This window comes from Megalobrama amblycephala, unplaced genomic scaffold (assembly GCF_018812025.1).
Source record: "Megalobrama amblycephala isolate DHTTF-2021 unplaced genomic scaffold, ASM1881202v1 scaffold199, whole genome shotgun sequence".
In the NCBI taxonomy this organism is placed as follows: Eukaryota; Metazoa; Chordata; class Actinopteri; order Cypriniformes; family Xenocyprididae; genus Megalobrama; species Megalobrama amblycephala.
Genome location: NW_025953336.1, coordinates 620,058 through 647,403, shown reverse-complemented (window position 1 = coordinate 647,403; position 27,346 = coordinate 620,058). Strand labels below are relative to the sequence as shown.

Below are 27,346 nucleotides of genomic sequence, written 5' to 3'. Positions count from 1 at the left end.
CTTGCTATTAATTCGTTGCCTCGCCACGGCCAAACCATTTGAGATATCCAAAATCCATTTGCAATTAAACAACTTCAATGTATTAGCACCAAGTAAAAAAAGTTTGGTGTAAATTGTATAAACCCTGTTGGAGTAGTAGTATTAAATTCAAAGCCTGTTTTTTCAAAAAAATAACATTCAAACCAAAATAGCTGACTTCCTGTTGGTTGGAGCTAATGAATGTAAATTAGAAAATTGTCCGGCTTGATGAGAACAATATGTGTACTGAGTTTGGTGACTGTAGGAAAAACTAACCCCCCCACTTTTGTCAAAAGGTGGCGCTACTGAGCCCCTCCACCACGCCCATTTCTATGGCTTTGTCCATGTCTACTGGTTGACAATATTGATGTGTGTATCGAGTTTCATGCAATTTGAAGGATGTTAAGAGCCTCAAAAACACTCAAGAATATTATTAAAGTTTGATGTGTTGCCATGGCAACAATATTTAAAATATCAAGAATCCTGTCACAGGTCTACATCTGCTGTGTATTGACATTACACTGATGAAGTTTGAAGCAAATCAGGTAGACATAACAGAGTGAACTCAATGCATTTTGAAAGTGACACACTTCTTGCTGCCAGTTGGTGGCGCTATAACTTTGACTCACAATAGTCACATCCATGTGATCAGACTCCTATAACGAACACACCGCTGAAGTTTCATAAACATCAATCAATGTATGCAGAAGTTATAACACACTTCCTGTTTCCCTTTTCTCGCCATAAATTCGTTGCCTCGCCACGGCCAAACCGTTCGAGATATCAAAAATCCGCTGGCAATTTTTCATCATCAATGTCTTGACTTCATGGTGACCGAGTTTGGTGGTGATCGGATTAATCGCCTAGGAGGAGTATATCAAATTCCAGAGCATGTGTTTTTCAAACAACCCGTAATAGCTTACTTCCTGTTGAGGTAACGTATAACTTAGAGTACGAAAGTTGTTTGGCCCGATGATGTCTATATGTGTACTGAGTTTTATACTTATATGTGCAAGCGTGTTTGATATATAGACCAAAATTTCGGACCCTGTTCAAGGGGGCGCTGTCGAGCCCTCCTGCCACGCCCGGGTACCAGCTTCTGCCCGGCCCTGATGGCCGCGGGTTCCAATGTATGTGCAAAGTTTCATGAGTTTTCGAGCATGGTAAGGGCCCCAAAAATGCCCGAATAGTCGGAAAAAAAAAAAAATAATAATAATAATCCTAAAGAAAACAATAGGGCCTTCAGCCCCTTGGGCTTTGGCCCTAATAATCCTAAAGAAAACAAAAGGGCCTTCAGCCCCTTACAGGGCTTTGGCCCTAATAATAATAATCCTAAAGAAAACAATAGGGCCTTCAGCCCCTTACAGGGCTTTGGCCCTAATAATAATCCTAAAGAAAACAATAGGGCCTTCAGCCCCTTGGGCTTTGGCCCTAATAATAATCCTAAAGAAAACAATAGGGCCTTCAGCCCCTTACAGGGCTTTGGCCCTAATAATCCTAAAGAAAACAATAGGGCCTTCAGCCCCTTACAGGGCTTTGGCCCTAATAATAATAATAATAATCCTAAAGAAAACAATAGGGCCTTCAGCCCCTTACAGGGCTTTGGCCCTAATAATCCTAAAGAAAACAATAGGGCCTTCAGCCCCTTACAGGGCTTTGGCCCTAATAATCCTAAAGAAAACAATAGGGCCTTCAGCCCCTTACAGGGCTTTGGCCCTAATAATCCTAAAGAAAACAATAGGGCCTTCAGCCCCTTACAGGGCTTTGGCCCTAATAATTAAAGCTGCAAGCAGCGATGAAAGGGCCCTCGCACCCGGGCTCACCGCCACCCATTGGCCTTAGGAAAACAGTGAAAAGTGGGCGACATGCATGTAAGCGAGTGAATACAGGAGAATTATGCCAAAGTCATTTCGAAATGCCACACTTCCTGTGGCCAACAGGTGGCGCTTTGACCATCACTGAATATTGCCATGTTGATGTCTTCAGGCAAGGACTATCATCGAACATGTGAAGTTTGAAACAGATCGGACATTGTATGAGTTATGAGTTACAACAACTTCCTGTTTCTTTCGTGGCGTTATTTGCAAACATTAGCACTCAGCCAAGTGTTGCATAATTTAATGTGTTTCTAGCATATTTGGTACTTCGTGGCATAATGAAACGTGAATCTGGTAGTGAATTACAGTGTAAAGCATGCCATTTCCTGTTGCCAGCAGGTGGCGCTATGGCTAACTGAATATTGTCATATAGATGTCTTTAGGCCAGGACTCTTATCACACATGTGAAGTTTGGAGCAGATCGGACATTGTATGCTTGAGTTACAACAGCTTCATCATTCATGGCGAAACATCAGAATTTGTCAGTCCACCACAGACATGCCCTTCAACGAAAACTCAAGATCTTTGATATTTAACATCTCAAAGGCCTTTAGATTAGACTGACCAAATATGATGTTGATCTGATTAAAGCTCTAGGAGGAGTTCGTTAATGTACAACATGTGGAAATGGCAAAAACTGCCAAAATTTTGTAGAGAAAATTCAAAATATCTCACTTCCTGTTGGGTTTACAAACTTTGCACCCAGAGGCTTTTTTGAAGGTATTGGGCTGTTACATCTGTCTACCGAATTTCATAACTGTACGTGAAACATAGCACGAAGGGCGCTTAATTGAAATTTTGTAGGTGGCGCTATCGAGCCATTTTGCCACACCTAATTCTGAAACCCATATCAGATGTAAATTTTCACCACTTCTGACGCGTGTGCAAAGTTTCATGAGTTTTTGAGAACGTTTAGGCCCTCAAAATTGTGATTCATTTTGGAGAAGAAGAATAAGTGGCTGAGCAATTCCAATAGGGTCCTCACACCATCGGTGCTCGGGCCCTAATAATCCTAAAGAAAACAATAGGGCCTTCAGCCCCTTGGGCTTTGGCCCTAATAATAATCCTAAAGAAAACAATAGGGCCTTCAGCCCCTTGGGCTTTGGCCCTAATAATAATAATCCTAAAGAAAACAATAGGGCCTTCGGCCCCTTGGGCTTTGGCCCTAATAATAATAATAATAATCCTAAAGAAAACAATAGGGCCTTCAGCCGTTGGCTTTGGCCCTAATAATAATCCTAAAGAAAACAATAGGGCCTTCAGCCCCTTGGGCTTTGGCCCTAATAATAATAATAATCCTTAGAAGAATAAGAGGGCCCTTCGCCATTTCATTGGCTTGGGCCCTAATAATCCTTAGAAGAACAAGAGGGCCCTTCGCCATTTCATTGGCTTGGGCCCTAAATAATCCTTAGGGGATCAAGAGGGTCCTGCGCGAATTTTCGCTTGGGCCCTAATAAGAAACGGAGCAATTCCAATAGGGTCCTCACACCATCGGTGCTCGGGCCCTAATAAACGGAGCAATTCCAATAGGGTCTTCACACCATCGATGCTTGGGCCATAATAATCCTAAAGAAAACAAAAGGGCCTTCAGCCCTTTACAGGGCTTTGGCCCTAATAAATAATCCTAAAGAAAACAAAAGATTTTGATGAATTTAGATGAATTTCATGTCATAAGTCATTTTCAGATGAGTGCAGAATATCATTCTAATCTGCCATATCTATGTTTTTCTCAGACAACCTCCATAAAAATTCCAGAGCAAATTATATACTGTTATTTGTTTAAACACCACAGTGCTCTGAGAAATCTAATCCAGTCTAATGTGAATGTCTGTGATTGCTGATGTTGTATAATCCTAACACTTCTCTTCATGTGTTTTTAGACCTCCTTGAACTATCGTTTGTGCACCAATCTTACGCACCAAAAGCATGCTTTCAGTTAATTTCAATATGTGTGGTATAAGATGAAAATAATAAATAAAAAATTAATTAATAGAGCCAAATCACAGAATTTAATATCAGTCTCAGGTAGTCTCAGGTAGTAGTAAGGTACATGTCTAGATTTTTCTGCTCACTTATGCAAGATTATTTTAAACAGCCACTTTTATAAAATCAAGTGAATTTTACTTAAATAGTGATTTTTTAATAAATTTGAATTATATCAATAAATAATTAATTTAAAGTCATGCGTTGTACATAATGTTTGCAAACACAGCACGACTTTCTATAACACCCATGTCGAGAAAACACACACTATCCTTTGTAAAAACAAAACAAAACAAAACAAAGATTTAAGTCTTGTATGTTGTAAATCAAATGACATTTGAAAAGTAGTCCTGTCCAAATAGTGATATAATGTCATGGTTCAATTTCAAATGAGTGTGAAGTTATCATTTGCAGTTCAATATTTCTATAAGTTCATCAAAAAATGGGTAAACACACACACATACACACGCAGGTTTGTATTTCTGTCTTGGTGAGGACATTGCATAGACTTCCGTTGATTTTAAATCAGGTCAATGATATTTTCTATCACCTAACCCAATCCCTACTCCTAAACCAGTCAAATGTCCTCACTAGTGGGTTGTGAAAGTATTCCACAAAATAAGTGAGGACATTTGGTCCTCACAAGTATAGTCAAAACAAGTACAGAGAGGGACACAGACAGAGACCCACACACACACACACACACACACACACACACACTCTCACACACACAACAAGAGTCAGACTGAGGGAGTAAGGAGGGAGTGAGGGGCGAGGGGGAGGTGGAGGGGGGGTACCACAGAGAGGGAGAGAGAGGGTGAAAAAATTCACATTCAAACCAAAATATTGGACTTCCTGTTGGTCAGAGCTAATGACTTTAAATTAGAAAGTTGTCCGGCTTAATGAGATCAATGTGTGTACCGAGTTAGGTGACTGTAGGTTAAGCTAACCCCCCACTTTTTTCAAAAGGTGGCGCTATAAAGGCCCTCCTTCCTGCCCGTTTTTGAGGCTTTGCCCATGTCTACTGGATGACAATCCTGACATATCAGTCGAGTTTCTTGCAATTTGAAGCATGCTAAGTGTCTCAAACCCATCCAAAACAAATATTGAAGTTTGATCTATTGCTATGGCAACAGTGTTTGAAAAATATTAAAAATCTTTTTACAGGTCTTCATTCGTTATGTCTTCACATTATTCTAATGAAGTTTGAAGCAAATTCGGTAAAAATTAGAGGGTGATCTTAAAGCATTTTGAAAATAACACACTTCCTGCTGCCAGTTGATGGCGCTATAACTTTGATTCACAATAGTCACCTCCATGTGATCGGCTTCCTTCAATAAGCACACAGCTGAAGTTTCATAAACATCAATCAATCAATGTATGCAGAGGTTATAACACATTATAACACATTTCCTGTTTACCTTTTCTCGCCATAAATTTGTTGCCTCGCCACGATCAACCCGTTTGAGATATCAAAAATCCGCTCGCAATTTTACATCCTCAATGTCTTGACTTCATTCTGACTGAGTTTGGTGGTGATCGGATTAATCGCCTAGGAGGAGTATATCAAATTCCAGAGCGTGCGTTTTTCAAACAACCCATAATAGCCGACTTCCTGTTGAGCCGGTGGATAACTTGGAGCATGAAAGTTGTTCAGCCCAATGAGGTCTATATGAGTACAGAGTTTCATACAAATACATGCAAGTGTGTTTGATATATGGACCAAGTTTTAGGACACCATTCAAGGGGGCACTATCGAGCCCCCCACCACGCCCAGGTCCCATCCTTTGCGGCATCCTAATGGCCGCAGATTCCAATGTGTGTGCCAATTTTCAAGAGTTTTTGAGCACGTTAAGGCCCCCAAAAAGCCCCGGATGACGGAAAAAACAACAACAATTCTCCTTAGAAAAACAAAAGGGCCCGTTCGCCATTCCAATAGGGTCCTCACACCATCGATGCTTGGGCCCTAATAAACGGAGCAATTCCAATAGGGTCCTCACACCATCAGGTGCTCTGGGCCCTAATAATAATAATCCTAAAGAAAACAAAAAGGGCTTTACAGGGCTAAAGGGCTCTTACAGGGCTTTGGCCCTAATAAGGTCCTCACACCATCGGTGCTCGGGCCCTAATTAAACTAAACTATACCTGTTCTATCTCCATGCAGCATATATTCGCAGTTTCTGTGTCCTGACTGACTTCTGACACTGGAGAAACGAGCTCTTGAAGCTCCGCCCTCTTAGACCAAGCGCAGCAGCTCATTTGCATTTAAAGGGCACACACAGAAATGGCGTGTTTTTGCTCAACCCCAAAAAGTGGCAATTTTAACATGCTATAAAATATTATCTGTGGGGTATTTTGAGCTAAAACTTCACATACACACTCTGGGGACATCAGACTTATTTTACATCTTGTAAAAGGGGCATAATAGGTCCCCTTTAAAACTTTATAATCTAAAATAACTAGCTTATACAGATGGCACTCAACCAGAATGTGTTTTTTGTTGCCGCGGGTACCATCGCGGTTTGTGAAATTCATTTCTGCTCTTGACCGCTAAGTGGTGCTATAACCATAGATTTTCAGGTTATGGAGTGGACGTATCACAGCTCATTTTCACGAGCAGCAGTCAACTGCACCATGTGGAGATTTAAAAAAAAAATACTATCAATACGATTTTTAAAAATCACATGCCCACAACGTAGTAAATGTAAGCATGCGTGTATACATTTGCTGTTTAGAATGAATTCAAGTCAAGTCATCTTCATATATATATAACGCTTTTCACAATACAGATTGTTACACAGCAGCTTCACAGTGATAATAAGAAAAATTTATTGACAGACTGTTTTGGCATTTCAGCAGCTCTAAGAAAATATTATTATCGAGCTAAAGTAGGTTTTTGATTTAATCACTTCAGTTGTATAAATTGTTAATTATTAACTTAGGGGCCACTTAAATGACACCTTTTCTACTGAAAACCAAAGACCTTTAATGCATACTTGCCGTTCATTTACGTGTTTAGTCTATAGGTTTGAGCGTTTAAATGTGTATGTGTGCAGATGCTTGGTCTTTTTTACAAAGTGATATTGCCAAATTTCTGGTCCGCATAATGCAGCAAATTGACACTTAAGGGCTGCGTTTTTGTTGTGTCTAAGCGCAGGACCTTCATCTCAACTGGATACGGCCTCTGGCAGACTACAGCAAACCTCGGGATAAACAGAGAGAGAGACTAATATTAGCGTAGACGCCATTCTTCTTATGATGTAGCGAGTACATCAGGTGTTATGGGAAGTGTTCCCGGTTCTGGCTGACCTAATTTATGCATCCTAACAATTTACATGATTTGAATTATAGAAGTAGATAGTAGGGCTGGGCGATATATCGCATGCGATTCTCACGCGCATTTCGTCAGTAAAGCCGGTTCCCCGATTACCGCTAAATCGCCATCACCTGCTTTAAAATGGAGCGCCTTTTAATAGACAGAGCCGTAATTCACGGACAAGCCACGCAAAATCGCGTTCAGTATCGAAGATGAATCGACTTCGATAATGAACCCGATTTTGCGTGGCTTGTCTGTAAACTACGGCTCTGTCTATTAAATGGCGCTCCATTTTAAAGCAGGTGATGGCGATTTAGCGGTAATCAGGGAACCGGCTTTACTGACGAAATGCGCGTGAGAATCGCATGCGATATATCGCCCAGCCCTAGTAGATAGTGTGTTATGTGTATGCCAGGTTAAAGAGATGTGTTTTTAGTCTAGATTAAAACTGACAGAGTTTGTCTGCTTCCCAAACAATGCTAGGAAGACTGTTCCAAAATGTAGGTGCTAAAAACAAAAAGGATCTACTTTACTTGTAATATGACTAGCAGCTAATCATGTGTTGCTAATGTTACACACACCGTTCCTGTTCTTCATCTCAGAGTGAGACAGCTGCCTTCTGACAATCAGTATCCTTAGAAACGCTTTGAACAACTCAGAACGTCAGTGGAGAAAGGCATATAGTTCATCATAACATCGTAATAGACTCGCTATATTGCTAAATCTAGACAATTTTTCATATCAACAGAAAATATACCAGGACAACCTGGCTTCTCTCGAGACTTTCCTGATTCAGAGCATCTTAAAGCATATTAAAAACACTACATAGACATATAAACAACATTAAAAACTAGATTTTCGCCACAGGGGTCTTTAACAAGTTTAGACAATTCTTCCTCTCTTATAGCAGCGAATGAATGGAATTTTTCCTCAGGGATACTACAATACACTGTCTGACGCGATACTGTAGACGGTTGCATGGTTATAATTTTCTCTCTAATATTGTCAATCTTGCAAGTAAAGAAGTTCAAAAAGTCATTACTGCTGTGCTGTTTGGAAACATCAGAAGTTGAAACTTTATTTCTCATTAATTTAGCCACTGTATCAAATAAATACTTAGGGTTGTGTCTATTTTCTTCTAAAAGATTTGAAAAATAAGCAGATCTAGCAGTTGTTAAGGCCTTTCTGTACTCAATCATTCTCTCTAGTTTTGATTCATTCCTGCTGCACTCCATTTTTCTGGCTGCTCTCTTAAGGGCCCGAGTGTGCTCGTTGGACCACGGCGTTGGACTAATTTCCTTAATCTTCTTTAAGCACACAGGAGCAACTGAGTCTAGAGTGCTGGAAAAGAGAGAGTCAATAGTTTCTGCCTTGGCTAAATGTAGTATACACGAGACTAGATAATGATCAGAGATGTCATTGCTCTGCTGCAGAATTTCAACGGCATCAATATCGATTCCGTATGACAATATTAGTTCTAAATTATGATTACGACGATGAGTGGATCCTGACATGTGTTGTCTAACTCCAATAGAGTTTAGAATGTCTGTAAATGCTAATCCCAATGTGTCTTTTTCATTATCTACATGGATATTAAAATCACCAACAATAAGGACTTTATCCGCAGCCAGTACTAACTCTGATAGAAAATTAGCAAAATCTTTGATAAAGTCTGTATGGTGCCCTGGTGGCCTGTATATAGTAGCCAGCACAAATGTCAAATAGAATTTGTCACTTACATTACATAATGTTACATAAAGCACCATCACTTCAAAGAAACTATATTTGAAAGACTTTTGAGTAATACTGAAGATATTACTATAAAATACAGCAACACATACCCCTTTGCCTTTCCAACGCGGTTAGTGTTGATAATAGTAACCTTGAAGGCTACACTCATTTAAAGTAATGTAATTGTCTGGTTTTAGCCAGGTTTATCACAGCAGGTATCACAGCAAATCTAGATTATTGTCTGTGATATTATCATTTACAATAAGTGCTTTTGAAGAAAGGGATCTAATATTCAGCTTTATAGTTTGTTTATCAGTATTATCTCTGTATTTTATTTGTTGAACATCAATTAAATTTTTACCCTTAAATGGGTTTGGAAGTTTTTTGTATTTACCAATTTGAGGTACAGACACAGTCTCTATGTGATAATATCTAGGTGAAAGATTCTCTATGTGTTGCAACTTAACTGACTTCTGTGACGTGAGACAGCTAGAATACAAAATCTTATTCTTATGACATTTTACGTTTGTACTGCCAAATAAGTTGCTGTGTACAAATATAACAGTGCAAAATAATAATAGTTCAGGCAACAAGGTAAGAACATAAGTTTTTATTTTCGTCTCTCGCCGACACGCTGGATCTCTTTCAGCAGGTTTCTTTGTCTCTCTTGCTAATATGCGATTTACACCTTTTGTCCTGCACCCCCACCATGAAGCTACCAAATTCTCCCAACCCCCATATCTGAGCATCTGAGGCTGACTAAAAACAAGAGAAGTCGCAAAAGAACAATTCAGACTTAAAATGCTAGACATTAGCCTAATATTTTAAAGAGTATAGATAATGAAGAAATTAGCCTAAAACATTTACATGTCATAGTATTTTTGTCATAAATGTTTATTAATTGTTGATACATTAGATTTCCCCACTGTGGAGAAGGCTCTGTGTGATGTTTTGGAAGAGGATATACTAATTGACGAAATAGCTGGTGCGATTGCTGCCTTGAAAACAGGCAAGGCCCCAGGTCCTGATGGTTTCCCATCTGACTTGTATAAAGCATTCTCCAAATTATTATGTCCGTTGTTGCTTTCCCCCCAAGACTGTAGATCTTTTCGTCCAATATCACTTTTAAACTGTGATTACAAGATACTAGCAAAAATATCATCTATTCGGCTTGACAAAACTAAGCATAAAGTAATTTCACCTGATCAAACTGGTTTTGTTCGAGACAGACACTCTTTTTTTTTAATATTCAACATCTTTTTAATATTTTGTACTCACCTCACTCCAGTAATGCTGAAGTCGTGGTCTCACTGGATGCTGAGAAAGCGTTTGACCACATCGAGTGCAACTATTTGATAAATGTTTTGGAGAGGTTTGGGTTTGGTTTAAAATTCATCTCTTGGATAAAACTTCTTTATGCCACTCCCAAAGCATCTGTACGCTCAAATAATATTATTTCAGATTCTTTTCCATTGTGTCGGGGCACAAGGCAGGGGTGTCCCCTTTCCCCCTTTTTATTTGCCATTGCCATTGAACCCTTGGCAATTGCACTACGTGCTGACTCAGAGGTGAAGGGTATTTTCCGTGATGGTCTAGAACAGAAGGTTTCTTTATATGCTGACGATCTTATTTTATTTATATCCAACCCTCTAGTGTCAATTCCTCGAGTACTTTTAATATTGGACTTATTTAGTACTTTTTCGGGTTATAAGCTGAATTTTTCTAAGAGTGAATTATTTGCAGTGAATTCTGCCACATTAAGTATTTCATATTCAAATTTCCAATTCAGAGTTGTCAGTAATCAATTTAGGTATTTGGGTGTCCAAGTGACACGTAGACATACTGACTTATTTAAAGCCAGTTTTAGTCCGTTATTAGATCTAACAAAATCTTTGTTTCTATCATGGAAACCCCTTCCTCTCTCACTGATGTAAATGTAAATGTGGTTAAAATGAACATTCTTCCCAAATTCTTGTATTTATTTCAATGTTTGCCCATATTTATTCCCAAGTCATTTTTCTCCTGTTTGGAAAAAACTATCTCTTCTTTTATTTGGAATAATAAGCCTAGGCAAATAAGTCTAAAGCATCTTATTAAGGAGGTGGGAGGTTTGGCATTGCCTAACTTTCAGACGTACTACTGGGCAGCCAACTTTAGAAACTTATTGTACTGGGTACAACATGATTTGCAATCATGTAAACCCCTCTGGGTCGAAATAGAGGCTTTATGTTGTTCCCCAGCCACATTAACATCTTTGCTCTGTTCACCTATACCCTCTACCCATAGCATCCTGATTAAGAATCCAATTGTTAATCATTCTCTGAGGATTTGGACTCAGTTTTGCAGCGTTCTAAAGCTGAAGTGTCCTTCTTCAGTTGCACCCATTGCCAGTAATGTTTCCTTTCCACCCTCACTTTTTGATGGAGCTTTCAATATTTGCAAGTCACATGGTCTTGTCACGATTGACCAACTATTTATAGATAATAATTTTGCTTCGTTTGACCAACTTAAAAAAAAAAAAAAATTCTCTTGCCTAATTCACACTTGTTCCGGTATTTTCAAGCTCGGAGCTTTGCCTGTAAACATTTTCCAGACTTCCCCTCCGCCCCTCCTAGTGGTGTCTTGGAGTGTATTTTAGACCAGCATAGATGAATAAGGGGGGCTATCTCAAAGATTTACAGTACCATAAATAACAAACAAACTCCATCTAGTAGGCCATTAAAATCTCTCTGGGAGGGGGACTTGAGTATTATTTTAGAAAATGAAACTTGGGATTTAATTTTAAAAAGGATACATACTTCTTCAGTTAGCTCTAGACATAAGCTTATCCAATTTAAGGTGGTACATCGTATTCATTGGTCTAAGGTGCAACTCTGTAAAATATTTCCTGATGTTGACCCCTCCTGTCCACGCTGCAGTGTAGAGCCAGCCTCTCTGTTTCATTCATTTTGGGCTTGTTCTAAGTTATTAAGGTTTTGGGGAAGAATTTTTAGATGTTTTTCAGACATTTTTACCACAGTAATAGACCCCAACCCTTTAACAGCTTTATTTGGGATTCTTCCGGATAATGTTAAACTGACAACTTTAGAGATGGATAATATTGCACTTTGTACACTGTTGGCTAGAAGATTTGCCATCTCCTCCAACCTATCGTCAGTGGGTTTTTGACCTACTTTTTGCCCTTAAACTTGAAAACATTACATTTGAAATTAGAATGAAACCCGATCTTTTCAAAAAATCTTGGAGCCCGTTCTTAGATTATTTTAAGGAGACAAGCTCTGTCTAAAAAATGTTTATTTTTATTTATTTTGCCCCCTTCTTTGTTTATTTAGATGATTATATGTGTATATGCGTATATTATACTGTGATTGTTTAAATGTATGTGAGCATTTACTTTGCTTGTTCATTTTTTGTTTTTTTTTTACTTTGTTTTTTTTTCACTTGCTTAACTCTGTAATATTTTAATGCTTGTACTGTGCCTTGAGATGTTTCTTTTAAAAAAAAAAAAAAATAATAATAATAATAATAAAATAACAATAAAAAAACCCTTTGTTTATATATGCTTATATGCCTGAGTCACTTGCAATAAATTTGATTGCAATAAATAACTTAATAGCAAAAAAAAAGTTTATTAATTGTTAAATATTTCATTATTCAATGATTGAACAATTCAAACAGAATCTGATGCATTGCTTGATAAGATTTAGCCTACTCCATTTTACTATGCCAGCTTTTCCCAAACAAAACGAAATGGTACAGACCCACTCATGTTCTTTGTCACCAGGCTGCAGACACTTCACACATTCGCCATGAACAACATTTTCAACCCAATAATTAGCCTAAATTAGCCAAGTCGTGTTTTAAAAAAAGCTTTGTGGATAACGAACCCTTAAAGTTAATATACATATAATATATATATATATATATATATATATATATATATATATATATATATATATATATATATATATATATATATATATATATATACACACATGGCCAACATTTGACTCTCGAGTTAGGAGTAGGAAAGACATATATTTTTTTTTTTTTTTGCAGGTACAAAACGTCTTTTTGTACCTGCATCAGCAAATTAGTTTTAAGCAATCAGAAGTTTTAAGCAAACAAGTTTAAGTTGCTTGTTGTTTGTTTACTCATTTATTTAATAATTCACTTTATTTTATTATCACGTGAAATGACGCAGACTATATGTGAATCAGTGTCCATCATTTTGCGAGCACCTGGTGATAAAGAAAAGTCGCAATATTGAAAATATTTCCATTTTAAAGGTGAGCCAGTTGATATCACACAAACAGTGTGCAAATTTTGCATGAGAGTTATGAGGGTGAAGAAGTCTCACACGCCAGTCAATTATTCACTACAGAACAGTAGCGGCTTCTGGCCATAAATATAGGTAAGGCAGATTCCGGGTCTTCGCACTAGTTTATGATAACCATTTTGTAAGCTTTAAATTCTAATCGGTGAACACATCAGACACACTTTTGGCAGAATTCGAATGTCCTTGCGTTGTTCAACCTGAGGGTGGCGCTCTAATGACGATTGACAGACTTTAGTACACACAACACACAGAATCTTAGAATTGTAGTATTTATTGCTTCCGAACTTTTGTTTTAGAATATTGTTTTAGAATAGTTATGTAGGAATTCGAGGGAGGAAAAAAGTCACGTCTATTTTCAGAACAAACATAAACAACAGAACTACTATAAAAGCTATTAACATGAGCACGTTTAAATTTAAAGGATTTATAATCTCATTAATTTGATACGCCACTCCACATAGGAAGAACAGACATGCCAAACAGTTACTGACCTGATGCAGACACATATCTGAAGTGGACTGATATCATCTTGGTCTGGAGCAAGGTGTACGTGAGGTGTGTTTACTTAACGTGGAAATAAGTGGGGCAGCCAGAAAACTGCCCCAATGGCTCTCTATGGGTGTGTCTCAATCAGTTCCCTAGCTCCCGAGCTCGTGAATCAGTATATTGTGTACACGAATTCGGGCACTGATAAGGACAGTGAAGGACGCTGATTCACTACACATTGGGACACTTACGACTTTATTTCTGGTGGTGACAACGTCCTCATTGAACAACAACATTGTACAACAACAGCAGAGATTATATCTTTCTGATATTACTTGTAATGTTATTTAAAGTACATTATGATTAATTATTTGCTTGGTACATATACGTGCAACATTTCAGCCGTGAATAAATTATAAATGTTTGCTAGATTATGTTCATTACCTGTCTAGCGATGTATGTTTATGCTCAAATATAATAAAGTAATGGTTTGTATTTTTAAAAACATCTATCGCGTATCGTTATGTGTAGTGAGTTGGCTCACAAGATTCAAGTTTCGTGCTTCAGAACTTCCGTTAAGGGAGCATAGTGAGCATCGATGCTCCCTGGTTTTCACGGTGCACTGTGGGACTTTTTAGAGAGCAAACGTTTCAGTGCCCTGGAAGGATTCTGCGATTGAGACAGCCCTTAAAATGGCCAACTCCCTGTTCAGTGCGGTGACTACTGAACTAGTGAGCTGATTAAGACACACCCTATGAGAGGGTGCTGCAGTTCCATTTTTCACCACATATTTACATAGGAAAGTTGTGTGGCACGTGACCCCACTTAGTATCATGAATAAATGCCTGCCGAATCCGTGTGCTACATTTTAATATATCCTGCTCACTTTACGACTTAAAATAGTCTAGAAAATCTGAAAAATATTTGCTTGCAGAATGCTGAACACATCTTATAATTTATTATTAATTCAGTGAATATAGCGGTATATGTTAGGATGAATATTTTGGTGAGGCTCTGCCCCCACTTGTCCATACAGATGAGCTGCGGCTGCTACAGAAACTGAAAGTAAAAACTGACTGTGCTTTTGGCATCTGTTGAAGCATTAACGGCGCATATTCTCTTAGAGACGATGAAGTTTATTCTCTTAAAGTCCCCGTGGAACCGGAAGCTGCAAACGACTTTTCTCCAGTGTTGTGACGTATTTCCAAGTGAAACGGAATATTGAATAGAGGTCAGGGTTTTACTTTAGCACTCCTCCTCTCCATCTCTCGCTCATAGCAGACTAATGGATGGAGGGGAGTGGTTTAAGCATTTTCAACCCAAGCCGTTAAACTGACGTCATCAGAGAAGGAACGCCATTCTAGACCGTAAGCATTTTTTTAGATTTTGATTAAAGATTACCACGACAAACATTTTTTTTCTGTGTATTTAACTTGCACGGATTAATTGCTCACCACAAGACTAGTAATATACAAAGTAAATAGGGTCAATTTTGATTTCATGACAACTTTAATATATCTCTTGTGGTCCATAGTGAGAAAAAAATTAGTATTTTTCATGAATCGAAAAGCATTTAGCGTTAAACAAGTTGTTTTTTAAATGAGGAGTAAGCTACAGTATCTAACTAATCTTTTATTATCCTCACTCACAGCGCATTGGTTATGCTGTGATGCGCTATGATATTGCAGAGCAAATGAATTGCAATATTAATTTAATAATAAAAGTAGCATAATAATAAGAAGAATAATTTAATAGCCCTGCGTGCCCGTCCGCTATACGCCACTGTGAGGGGGTAAGCGGTGTTCAGGCACGGCATCAAAACGATTACCTGTTTTATCCAAATCCACATGCATGGACGTTCAATGTTCAGTACTGCAATGTCTCCTGTCTCATGCGGTTTCTCATGTGTTTTTTAGTTGGTGGAAGCAAGAAACGTTTACTAGACTGTGTGGATTAGCTTCGGCTCTCTGAGCAGTGGCCGCGTTTTTTGTGACCATGGGCGGTGCACGTGTGTATGCGCTGAATGCGTCTTTCCGCGCTCACGTGCAAAGGAGTATCTTTGAAAGGCTTGTGCGCTCAATTGTGCACTAGACGGAGCAGTAACCGGGAAATGATGTATACCCGGCCTTAACTGCTCCAAACTGTAGTGGACTGGAGCTGATGGCTCACATTGGGAAAAATATTGGGGGGGGGGCCCTCTTGCCCCCCTAATGTCGCCCATGTATATATATATATATATATATATATATATATATATATATATATATATATATATATATATATATATATATATATATATATATATATATATATATATATATATATATATATATATATATATATATAAAAATGTAAATCCAGTCTGTTGGATAATATTTGAAGAGTTTGGTTCCAAAACGCAATAACTCCATTTTGATTAATTTGAGTAAAAAGGTGCTCTTTACCAAGAAAGTGGCAAGATGAAAACCACTATTTTCGGTTTCAAACATTCACATAGCATATTTTGGTTATAAAAACATTAAAAATTCAAATCTACATTTTGATTTTAAAAAGTTTATTATAAAAATTATTTTTTTTTCCCAAAATGCAATAAATCCATTACAATTTTTTTTCAAAATGCAATTAATCCATCAATATAAAAGTTATTTTTCAAATTGAAAATACTCAAGAAAGTAAGTTGATTCACATATATGACAGAGTCTAAACTTTGCCAATATTTATCTTATATACAGGCATTTTACTAAAAATACATTCAGGCGTTGCTCCCAAAATGAATTCAACGGGTCATCTTGTTAATGTTATAAATTATTTGTCATTACCAATTAAAGAGTATCTGGCGCCACCGCACGGTTAATTAAACACATTAGCCGAGTACATAGGTATTAAAAACGGCTTTTTAAAAAAGCCTTCAATGTTTACAGTGGGTGGAATGGTGCACTGTGATTGGTTAAGCGGATATATCGTGTTCTGCAGAAAAAGAAGACTGGCGTTTGTTGCGTTTTGGAAAGAAAGGGAGAAAACATAACAGAATAACACGACGGATATCGCATTTTGCGCAAAATTAATGACTTTTCAATACCGACCAGATACAATACTGATTTTGGAGGAAACTCAATTTTTTTGAAAATGGCTTTTATCGCGTTTTGGAACCAAACTCTTCATTTGTTGCTTGGTGTGAAATGGAAATATATGCTAATTTTATAGCCTGTAACTTCGCAATAATAATAATCAGCTCATTGCACATAATTTGTTGAGGAAATTTCTGGCACTGACTGTGAGATATGATGTTTTGTGGTATATTTTTTATGTTTATTAAAGTGCAAGAGGGCCATTCAAATCTTGATCAGAGATCGCGCTGCATTTTGTGGAAAACAGCAGATTTTTTTGCTAATAACACAGTTTATGTTTTATGGGGAAAACCTAACACAACATAAAATAATTATTTATAATAAAACTCAACTGAAATTTTCACTGTAATACATCTTTTTGAATTCGTTCTGAATTATAGACCAAAGCACTTTCATATTATTAACGTCTTTAATGAGGTTACTGCATCATCTTAATTTTACATTGCAGATACAGGGAATACAAACACTGATCTCTCTATTCAAACCTGCAATAATTCATAAGTTTAATTGTCCCAGGACTTTATGTAGACCCGTGTTGAAAAGGCCAATTTACAGAGCCCCGCGCTGACATGCGGGAAAAAAAAAAAAAACTGCATGCTTTAGGCCAGTGGTTCCCAAACTGGGGGTACGTGAGGTGACAAAAGGGGGTACGTGAACAAAATGCTGAGTAGTTAATTTAATTCTACCTTAAAATAATATTAAAATCGAGCATATATTTCTAACTGCCAAAATGTCGTAAATCCAGTAAATTTAGTCAAATGACCTCATTATTTGCAGTCAAAAATGACTGTATCCACACAAGCAGCATGCATATGACAGATTGCGTGCAGTCTTGCTGCCTTAAATCGTGCTAAATTACTGTCGTTCTCGACAATGCACCTTTGTAAAAGTGGGGATTCAGCACATACTCGCATGAAGAACAAATAGACACAGATAATGGATTAATTTCGATTTAAGACTCTAACTTTCTCCGATACAAAAACATACCTTGTGTGAGTTCTTGTATTTAATGATGATAATGAGCAAGAACGCAATTGTTCCCAAATATCCACATGATTGCAAGCGTGACATTATTATACAACAGGCCAAAAAATAAAACGTACATTTTAAACACAGTACTGTCAGTATTTACTCTATTTTGCAATGAAATAATAGTTCTGACGAAAACCACAGCAGAACCACAACACACGTCTGTGTTTCGCGAACAATTCTGCGGCTTTGAACGAATCGCGAGAGTCAATGATTCATTCACAGTCACTTGCTTTGTTACTGATGAATGACTCAATGACTCACTCATAAAAACAGTGACTTGCTGCCACCTACTGGCAGTTTTAGTTTAATATTTAAAAGTTTTACTTAGTTTTACCATCATTGCATATTTCTCTATTGAACATTATTTATTTTATAAAGTTATTCATAAAGCTAAAAAAAATTTGGAAACTCTGGAAAATCAACTGGAAAATCAATTTAGGGGGCAAATATTGTCGCTTAATGGTAAAGGTGTGACTGCAGTTGAAGTGGAAGAGAGGGGGTACACAGAAGGATGGTAATCCCTTCAGGGGGTACTCCAAGCTAAAAAGTTTGGGAACCACTGTTTTAGGCTATTAATCATTCGAAACATGCAATTTTTTATTGGGTTATTTCTTCCCTGTGTTTTAACTTGCACTGTAGTTAAATTGTGGCTACCTTTTAGAACTTTTTTTTTTTTTTTTTTTTCTTCATTTTTCAAATCATAAGAACGAATTAATAGCCTAACAATGTTCTCACATTTTTAGTAGGTCACAAAGAATCATTTTAATAAAAAGTGATCAACAGGTCCTTAATTCATTTACAAAGGAACTATTTAATAAAAAGTGATCATCAATTTCTTAATTTATGGACACTTTATTTTTCTGCATGTTATGCGCAGAGCTCTGTTTTGTACAGGAATAAATGTTTCAATGTGCATGCCTGACCTGTTGAAATACATCAGTGAATTATTAAATGTAGTTTCAAGCGTTTGTCTGCCGTCACTGTAATATTTCACTGTAACAATAGGCTATTCAAATAGCTGAAACATATGCCAAGATTAAATGTAATATAATTATAATTATTATTATTATTATTATTATTATTATTATTACTACCAGTAATTTATTTCATTATTTTATCTTCATTTAAAAGTACAAATGTCACAGCAGCCTTACACAATGGTGCAAACCGCACCTTTGCGCTGTCATGTGGTAATTTCGCGACAAGTGTCACATGTCACTGGGTTGCATTTAACGCTGCGGCCTCGAATGTGGTTGCCATTGCCGGAAATGACTGCCAGTATAAAGTCAGCTAGTATATACAGTACAGCTTATGCAGCAGAATAATGGGATATGATTTCACATTACTACCTGTGCTGAAGTGTCAGGCCCAATAAGTTCTGATCTAGTTATCACTTTTCTCTAAGGTGAGTTAGTACCTCTTTTCTCTGATTGGATGTCTTTGAGGAGCCGATCCTGCAGGGTAATGCGGTTCAGGAGGCTCTTCAGTTCTGAGTCTTGCTTTGCTTCAGTGCTTTCATCTGCTCCTTGTGCTGCTGCAGTGTCCTCCTTAACCTCCTCTCACTGGATTCACGCTCATGCACCTCCTCGCACAGCCACTGGAGCTTTGTCTGAACAAACACAGAACACAATAAATATACACATCTGCAACACAATAATATGTATTCACAAGAAATGTAAGAACTTATGAAATAGGAGTGTGTCTCTGCAACTTCCTTATGATACACATCACGACTCATGATATAATAACTACTTGTCATAAAAACAAACCCTCTGGTCCTCTTCGGTCAAAAATGCCCAAAAAATTTATATTTTGAAATTTATTTATTTTTTTGCTTCATCGGAATGGGTGGACACTTGGTGACTATTGTCGCATTAGCTATGTGAACACTCAAAAAAATCATAGACATGATTCGGATATGTTAATGGGTTGGGAAAAAAATAGTCACACTTGGCTTCTTCACAGTCAAAAATGGCTGAGATATGAAATGAATGTGAAATACAAAAAAAAAAAATGAAAACTCTTTTGGTGGTACAAACTACAAATCAGCAACTGTGCAGAAAAAAGTGCACAGCAATGAAGCGGTGACACTTTAAAATGTCAAGAGTGCAAAATAGACACATCCACACATGGCACTAATCTACCTTTAAAAAACTGGATTTTAAATGCCTTGGGCCCTATTTTAATGATCTAAGCGCATGGTCTGAAGTGCATGGCGCGGGTGCACGTAGGGCATGTCTGAATCCTCTTTTGCTAGTTTAATGTTGGAAAAAATGGTTGGCGCATGGTCCAAAAGGGTTGTACCTAGTCTCTTAATGAGTCATGGGTGTGTTGTGGTGTAACGTGCAATAAACCAATCAGAGTCTCATCTCCTATTCCCTTTAAAAGACAGGTGCGCTTGCACCATAGCAGATTCACTATTTACATGGCGGAATTTGCAAGCAGAAAGACTGAATGCTTCTCCAGAAACTAATCCTTTTATTTTTAATATTTAAAAATGTTTGTGTGCTGCAGTGTGTCCCTGTGTGTGCAACAAGCAGAGTGTACATGTGTTGTGCACCCACCTACAGGCACATATTACTAACACGCCCTTTAAATAAATAAAAACAAATTATAAAAAATAAAAAAATACTGCACCATTGACTTTAGACCAGGTTTTTGTTGGTCAGTGTTTTTCATTTGCTTTAAAATAGCAATGCAACTGAACACACCTCATTTTCAGACCAGCACGCCCATGGGCGGACAGATGGGTGCGAGTGCATTTGCTGTTTAAACAACCTGGGTGCTGGACATGAAAATGATAACTGTGTCGGGCTGAAACTATAAAAAAACACTTGCGTCGTGCCTGGCGTTGCATTACGCTGAGTGCATGATAGGGCCCCTTGACTCTATTTTAACATGGAATACTGTTTTAATTGAAAAATAATTTTAAAATATATTGTATTGGTGTATTATTTTCAATGGGGAAAATATCTAATAAACATTGTATAAATATTGCATAGTATCATAAAATCAGTGCTGTCACGATTCCTCGATTAAATTTATAGTACTCAGTTTACACATGTAGAGTAATCGGCAAAATACTGGAAGAGGCAATTTCCACGGACGAGAATCCATGAACTGCATTATTAGACCGTTTTCTAAGGCTGCACGATATTTTAAAACCATTTAAAACCATACTATAGCCTAGTGCTATTGTGAATTCACAAAGGATGCAATTCAATTGAATAAATATATGCCCTGCAGATTTAATATATATGCATGTAACAAAGTTTGTAGATAAGGAAGGAGGAGGCAGGAACCGGCGGACGTTAAACATAACTAATTCAAAATAAACAAATACAAAACGAAAGTAATGCCGGCAGACCCTCGCGGACGTCTGCCGGCCACACAAATATAATAAAACATAAAATAATATCCAGGCCTGGTCCTCTCTCGTCCTTCTCTGTCGTCGCTCCTCGTTTTATGCTTCCGGAGCTCCTCCTTGAGAGACTCAAGGTCGGTGCGCCTCGCAGGTGGAGCTCATTATCTCTCGCGTCACCGGCCTCGCGCCATTCCCTCACGGCTCACACCCGCCCTGCTTGCCACAATGCGTTTTAATAATATACATGCGTGTAGGTTACGTGTGTCTCAGAGCGGCTCTGTTCACAGTAAATGCTGCTCCACACGAACTGTTATCATTTACATCTGGGAAGCGTCTCAAACTCCATCTCTGCATGCTGCGAGTTTGGGTTGCTAATAACATTCATCTGGGAACGCAATGTGTGCCATTTCATCAGATTTGTTAGGTAAATTATTTATAAACCTACGCCAACACAAGAGAATACATCAATGTTTTTAAACATGTTCATCGCGATTTCAAAATAAAAGTTTAATCCCTCTCTCTGAGTTTGCATGTTTTGATGTCCACATGCCGAGCTTGAAGTGGAAAAATAAAAGATGTTCTTGTTCAAGAAATTGCAGTGGCTGTAGCATTTTTATCGTAAAGAAGTGGCTAAATATTAAAGATTAAGTAAACATTTGAATTAAATATCATTTGGTCATTATTAAACAAGAATTTGATCTGCTGTAAAGTGTAACAACACCAGGCCGATGGCTCCCTCTGCAGGCATTTGTTATAATACATGATGTACATACCATGATTGTTTATATTATGTATATTATGTATTTTAACAGTGTTGTTCAATAAAACTATATAATTACTTGCTTTTGGTACTTTATTTGAACCAAATATTATTGCCTCATTTTTGTAAAATATGTATTTTAAGTCATTTTAAAGGCTTACCACAAAAATATCCAATTACTTGATTAATCGTCAAAATAATTGTCCGATTACTCGATTACCAAAATAATCATTAGTGACAGCCTTGCATAAAATACCTTCACATTTTTAAAATAATAATCAAAAAATATTATTGAACAAAAATATATTAAATTGGTTTTCCTGAAAAACAAAAGTTACATTTCAAGGCTTTGGTCATTTTTGACCGTGAAGGAGCCAAGTGTGACCCCAAAACGAAGAGGACCAGAGGTTTAAGAATGTATGCTTATTAAGATTACCTGTGTGATTAATTCAACTGTATGAAATATGATCAACAACTATTATAAAGATAAAAATACTATTTTTAATCAATATAAAATTAAACTGGAATTAAAATGTTGTAGTAAATGCATTAAATATTCATTACAACTCAATAAAATTCAATAAAAATGATTTATTGTAGCTTTCATATTTTCAATCAATGTTGGATGGTCTCATGTTAATGTCTCAAGTCTGACTTCCCCTCCACTACCCAATTAGACAGGGTGTTAAACAGGGTGTCTGAATGACATGTATAACAGCCAACACCAGCATTTTCCTATAAATTGTCATTGTAGACAGAAGGAACAATTAATTGGGCTGTTATACGGGATAATATCTATAACTAATGCTGAAACAAAATTAAAGCTAAACTTTTTTTTTTTTTTTTTTTTTTACTAATTTTACAAATATACACAGAAACAAGTTTTATAATTCTATTGGCAGAACTATATCGACCCTGATGCACACAAACATTAATTAAATGTTAATATTAAATCATAAATATTTATATTTAATAATAAATTAAAATGGATTTATAAAAAATATGACTGTACTCAGAGTATGACTGTATTAGCACTTCAGTACTCAGAAAAACCACAAACTGCCCACTAACAAGACTTTAAAGACCCCATGAAATCAACATTTGTGGCATGTGAATTAGCTTTAAAATCATCTATTAGCATACTCCTAATGTCCGCAGCATTGACTTCTAGCAGCTGTACACAACTGTAAAACTTACAGTTTTTCATTCATTAAAATGGACCAAAAATTCTCCATGAACTCTACATTTTTGTCTAATAAAATGCTCTCTAGAATGAGAATGTCCCTCCATTTACTGTCTAGAAATAGCAAGTGGCAAACAATGTTTTACAACTGTGATGTACACTAAATGCTAAAGCAGGGCCTTTGATAATGTATCATTTTTCAATAAAACATATGTCAAGACAGGAAGGAAAACTCTGCTTGTCATTGCTTGTCTGCAAGCCATTTCATGGGGTCTTTAAATGTGTTGATGTATACATCAGACACACCACTACAAACAAAAAGCAACAACCAACTACACATGCATTTAAATGTGTTAAAATACACATTTTGGAAATAAAACCTGATAAAACATGACATTAAATCCCTGAGAGCTGGCGGATGTTTCCATCAGTCTATCTGAGACAGTAAAAAACAACAGCTGTGTTAAGATGAATGACATCAGCTAGAGAAATGATCATCAAAAGACGGGCTCAACAATATACCTTAACCTCAGCAAGCCAGCGATGGGAATCCTTTTGCATTCCTGGAGTCAGGGTAATGGCCTACAACACAAAATACACACGTGGCATTATGTTATGTTAGCTGTTTTGCTATACAAATTATGCATGAAAGCCATAAAACCAGAAACTCCCATATAATGAGACATTATGTAAAATTGCACATCTCTAAGGAGATTGAGAAGGAAAAATATTCTGAATTTTTCAGGGTGAGCTTTTTCTGATGCATTCTAAGATGGTGACAGTCTACTGGAGGATCATAAACTTCCCAGATCTTGGGTTCCATGGGAAAACCCCACCGCACAGATGAATCACTTTGCGAAACAAAAATAAGCAGATTTACAAATTTCTCATTTACAGCGATGTTGTACACCTCCAGAACGAGCGATCACAGGAGGGGGCTCTGTCACCTTTATAAAAAAAAAATAATAATAAAAAAAAGGCAAGTATGTGGAGGTGTTCCCTCGACAGCTCACACCTGTCACTATCAACAACGTTTGAACATCGCCATGCTGCTTTAGACTGCTGACATAAACACATGATGGGGGAAGGAGGCCATTTTGTCACTTTTTTTTTTAAATCAACGGGGGCTGCCAGCAGAAGATAAAAAGGTGTGAACGGTGCAAAGGAATGCTAAAGACTGGAACATGGACGTTGACAGCTCGAGCTGAGAGCAAAGAAAAGTGTACTTAAAAAAGCTTTGAGAAACAAGTACAGACAACCTGCAAGAAGCAGGGAGTGACTTCACAACTCAGAGAGGAGACTTCTGTTCATGTGGGGGGGGGGACACTTAGCATTAGCACTATCAGAGCTCATCTTTATTAATATATACACACAAAATTGGATCTTCAGTGGTTCTTTGGGGTAGGTGAGGTGCTATATAGCACCACTGCCATACAAAGAAACCATTAAGTCCATGTATAGTTCTTTAAAGGTTCTCTAACTCTCTTAACTCGATCAATCACAACACACTAGTCTAGCCGACCAATCAAGAGCACATTCCGGGTCAAGAACGCTGTTGTCTGTGCTGCCGCTTTGCACCTGGACTATTTTTATGTTTTTGCTACATATTTTTCCACTGTTCTGTTTGGATTATTTTTGTCAGTATTTTGTCTGGATTACTCAATTTCTCACTATTGATCTTTGAACTGGACTATTGTCATTATCAAACTCCTGTTGTCTATGAGCCTGATACCCTTCCGTGCATTTGGACTAATCATAGATTGTCGTCCATGCCCAGACAAGCACCCGCCGGCAATAATATACATCGCTCTTTAATTTATCTCACTGATGCCCAGCAACGTACTGTAACTTGAATTCCCTGCATCGTCATTTTGCGCTTCTGAACTGTCGATCAATATCGGACAAAGCCCCTTATCTCAATGAAATTATCAATGACAATAAGCTTGACATTTTTCTTCTCACTGAAACTTGGCAAGTTCCAGATGATTTTCTGCAGTTGAATCTTCTTGCACCTGAGGGATATAAGTATCTGTCCAGACCTCGTCTGCATGGTAAAGGGGGTGGTCTCGCTGTCATTTACCAGGACAATCTCTGACTCACGCAACTTAATTTTCATGATGCCAATTCATTTGAATATATGGTATTGAAGGCTGACTCTCTTATAATTATTTGGCTCTATCGTCCTCCTAAAGCCCTGTCCAACTTTTTTTCTGAACTCAGTGAACTGTTAACCCTTGCCTGTTCATTGTCATTTCCCATTCTCCTGCTTGGTGACTTCAATATTCATGCCGATACTGTTTGCTCTAACACTAATCAATTAATGTCTGTTTTTGAATGTTTTAATCTGACTCAGCATGTTCATTTTCCTACCCATACTCGTGGTCATATCCTTGATCTGATATGTACATCAAGGGTTGATATCTGTTCCATCTCTTCTTCGACACTGGTATCTCTGATCACAAACTTCTTGATTTTAGCTTAAGTCTGCCTATGCATAAAACTTAAAACTGTTATTTCATACCACAATCTGAAAGCTATTGATACTGCATCATTCTGTAGCTCTATTGTTTCTTCGAACCTTTCAGATGTCTTTGATATTTCTTCTCCCTCCATGATATTATCTAATTATCACTCCATAATTTCTGAAATCTTACAGCAGCATGCTCCTATTAAGAGGAGAAGTGTCCCACTCTTCTCCTTGTATTCCCCTGAGCTCCATATTCTCAAGGCTACTGGCAGACGGCTTGAGCGTCTCTACAGAAAAAAAAACGGTCTTACTGTACATTATTTAGCCTTTCTTGATCATCTCAAAAAGTACAAATCTGCTCTCATGTCAGCTCGCTCTAGTTTTGTCTCTGCCACAATTAATAAATCAAGTAACAGGCCAAAAGCATTATTCAATAAAATAAATAAGCTTGCTAAACCTCCACCTCAAGACTCCCTAGCTTCTAATGAGCTTTGCTGTTCTTTTATGGATTATTTGCTTGAAAAGACTGATGCTGTCCACCAATGCTTCTCTGCTGATACAAAGCTCAACTATCCACCAAATCTATCCAGTCAAACTCTGTCTTGTTTTTCTTTGACAACCCCATCTTCTGTCTCTAAGTTAATCTTGAAATCCAACTCTTCTTCCTGTCAACTTGATCCTACTCCAACTTCTCTCCTGAAACTTTGCCATTCTTCCATCTCTGCACCTATCTCTCACTTCATCAATACATCTCTTACCACTGCTTCAGTTCCTCTGCCACTCAAAACTGCTGCAGTTACCCGTTCTCAAGAAACCCAACCTCGACCCCTCTGTTCTATCTAATTATCGTCCTATTTCAAATTTACCCTTCATAGCTAAATTACTGGAAAGCACTGTTGCCTCCCAACTCCAGTCTTTTCTAGTTGAAAATAATCTCTTCGATCCCTTTCAATCTGGTTTTCGGCCCCTCCATAGTACTGTGTAGGGCATTGCTCGACAGAACTTACCAATGACTTTATCAATGAACAGCATGATTGAACAAAGCTTCATTTGGTCCAAAAGATCCATTTCCTGACAGGAAACGCCTAGCCTTAACAGAAGTGATGACGTGACTTCTTTTAACAAAGGACTCTGTCTAAAGGACTTCTTAGCTCATCAGCAATAAACTAATCAGAACCCATCACATGGATTTGATCACATTAAATCTATTGATTCTCTCACAAAACCCTCTTGTATTATCGGACGGAACAGGAAAATACCCATCAACGGATTTAAAGACGAATCTGTCCTATCAATACCTCCCTTGTGTTGACCGTCCATCGTGACCCGGTCACTCGTGACTCCGGTCAAAGTTTAAACTATGCTTAAGGACTCAATCTTGAATCTCAAAAGGGACAATTGTCGATTACTTAACGTATTAACTATATACAGAATAATACATGCCATGATGTAATTACTAACATGTCTATTCAATGTATTCAATATGTGGGTTTTCTTCAAATGCATTATTGTAATCATTGTTTTAATTAGGTCAGTCTAGTAATATGTGTGTACGAAGTGTGTCATGTTTGAGCTCTAAATGCAGAATTTATAATTCTGTGTAATTCTGTGTGAATGAAACATTGAAATTCAGTATCAGGAAAATATTAAGAAACTTTATAA

General features: G+C 37.4%; 1 protein-coding gene across 2 annotated transcripts in view; it reads right to left on the bottom strand.

Annotated features, from left to right (window-relative positions):
• Nucleotides 1-24,519, bottom strand: part of LOC125260920 (centrosomal protein of 128 kDa-like) — a 106,898-nt gene extending 82,379 nt beyond the window's left edge. Inside the window, exons 1-2 of one of the 2 annotated variants that reach the window (XM_048179424.1) lie at nucleotides 23,740-24,519; nucleotides 19,328-19,519 (exon numbers count right to left, since the gene is read on the bottom strand). The gene's annotated coding sequence lies outside the window, so the exon portion shown is untranslated. The remainder of the gene's footprint in view (nucleotides 1-19,327; nucleotides 19,520-23,739) is intronic. The other variant, XM_048179425.1, reaches the window with a different exon arrangement.
• Nucleotides 24,520-27,346: the final 2,827 nt, after the last annotated feature.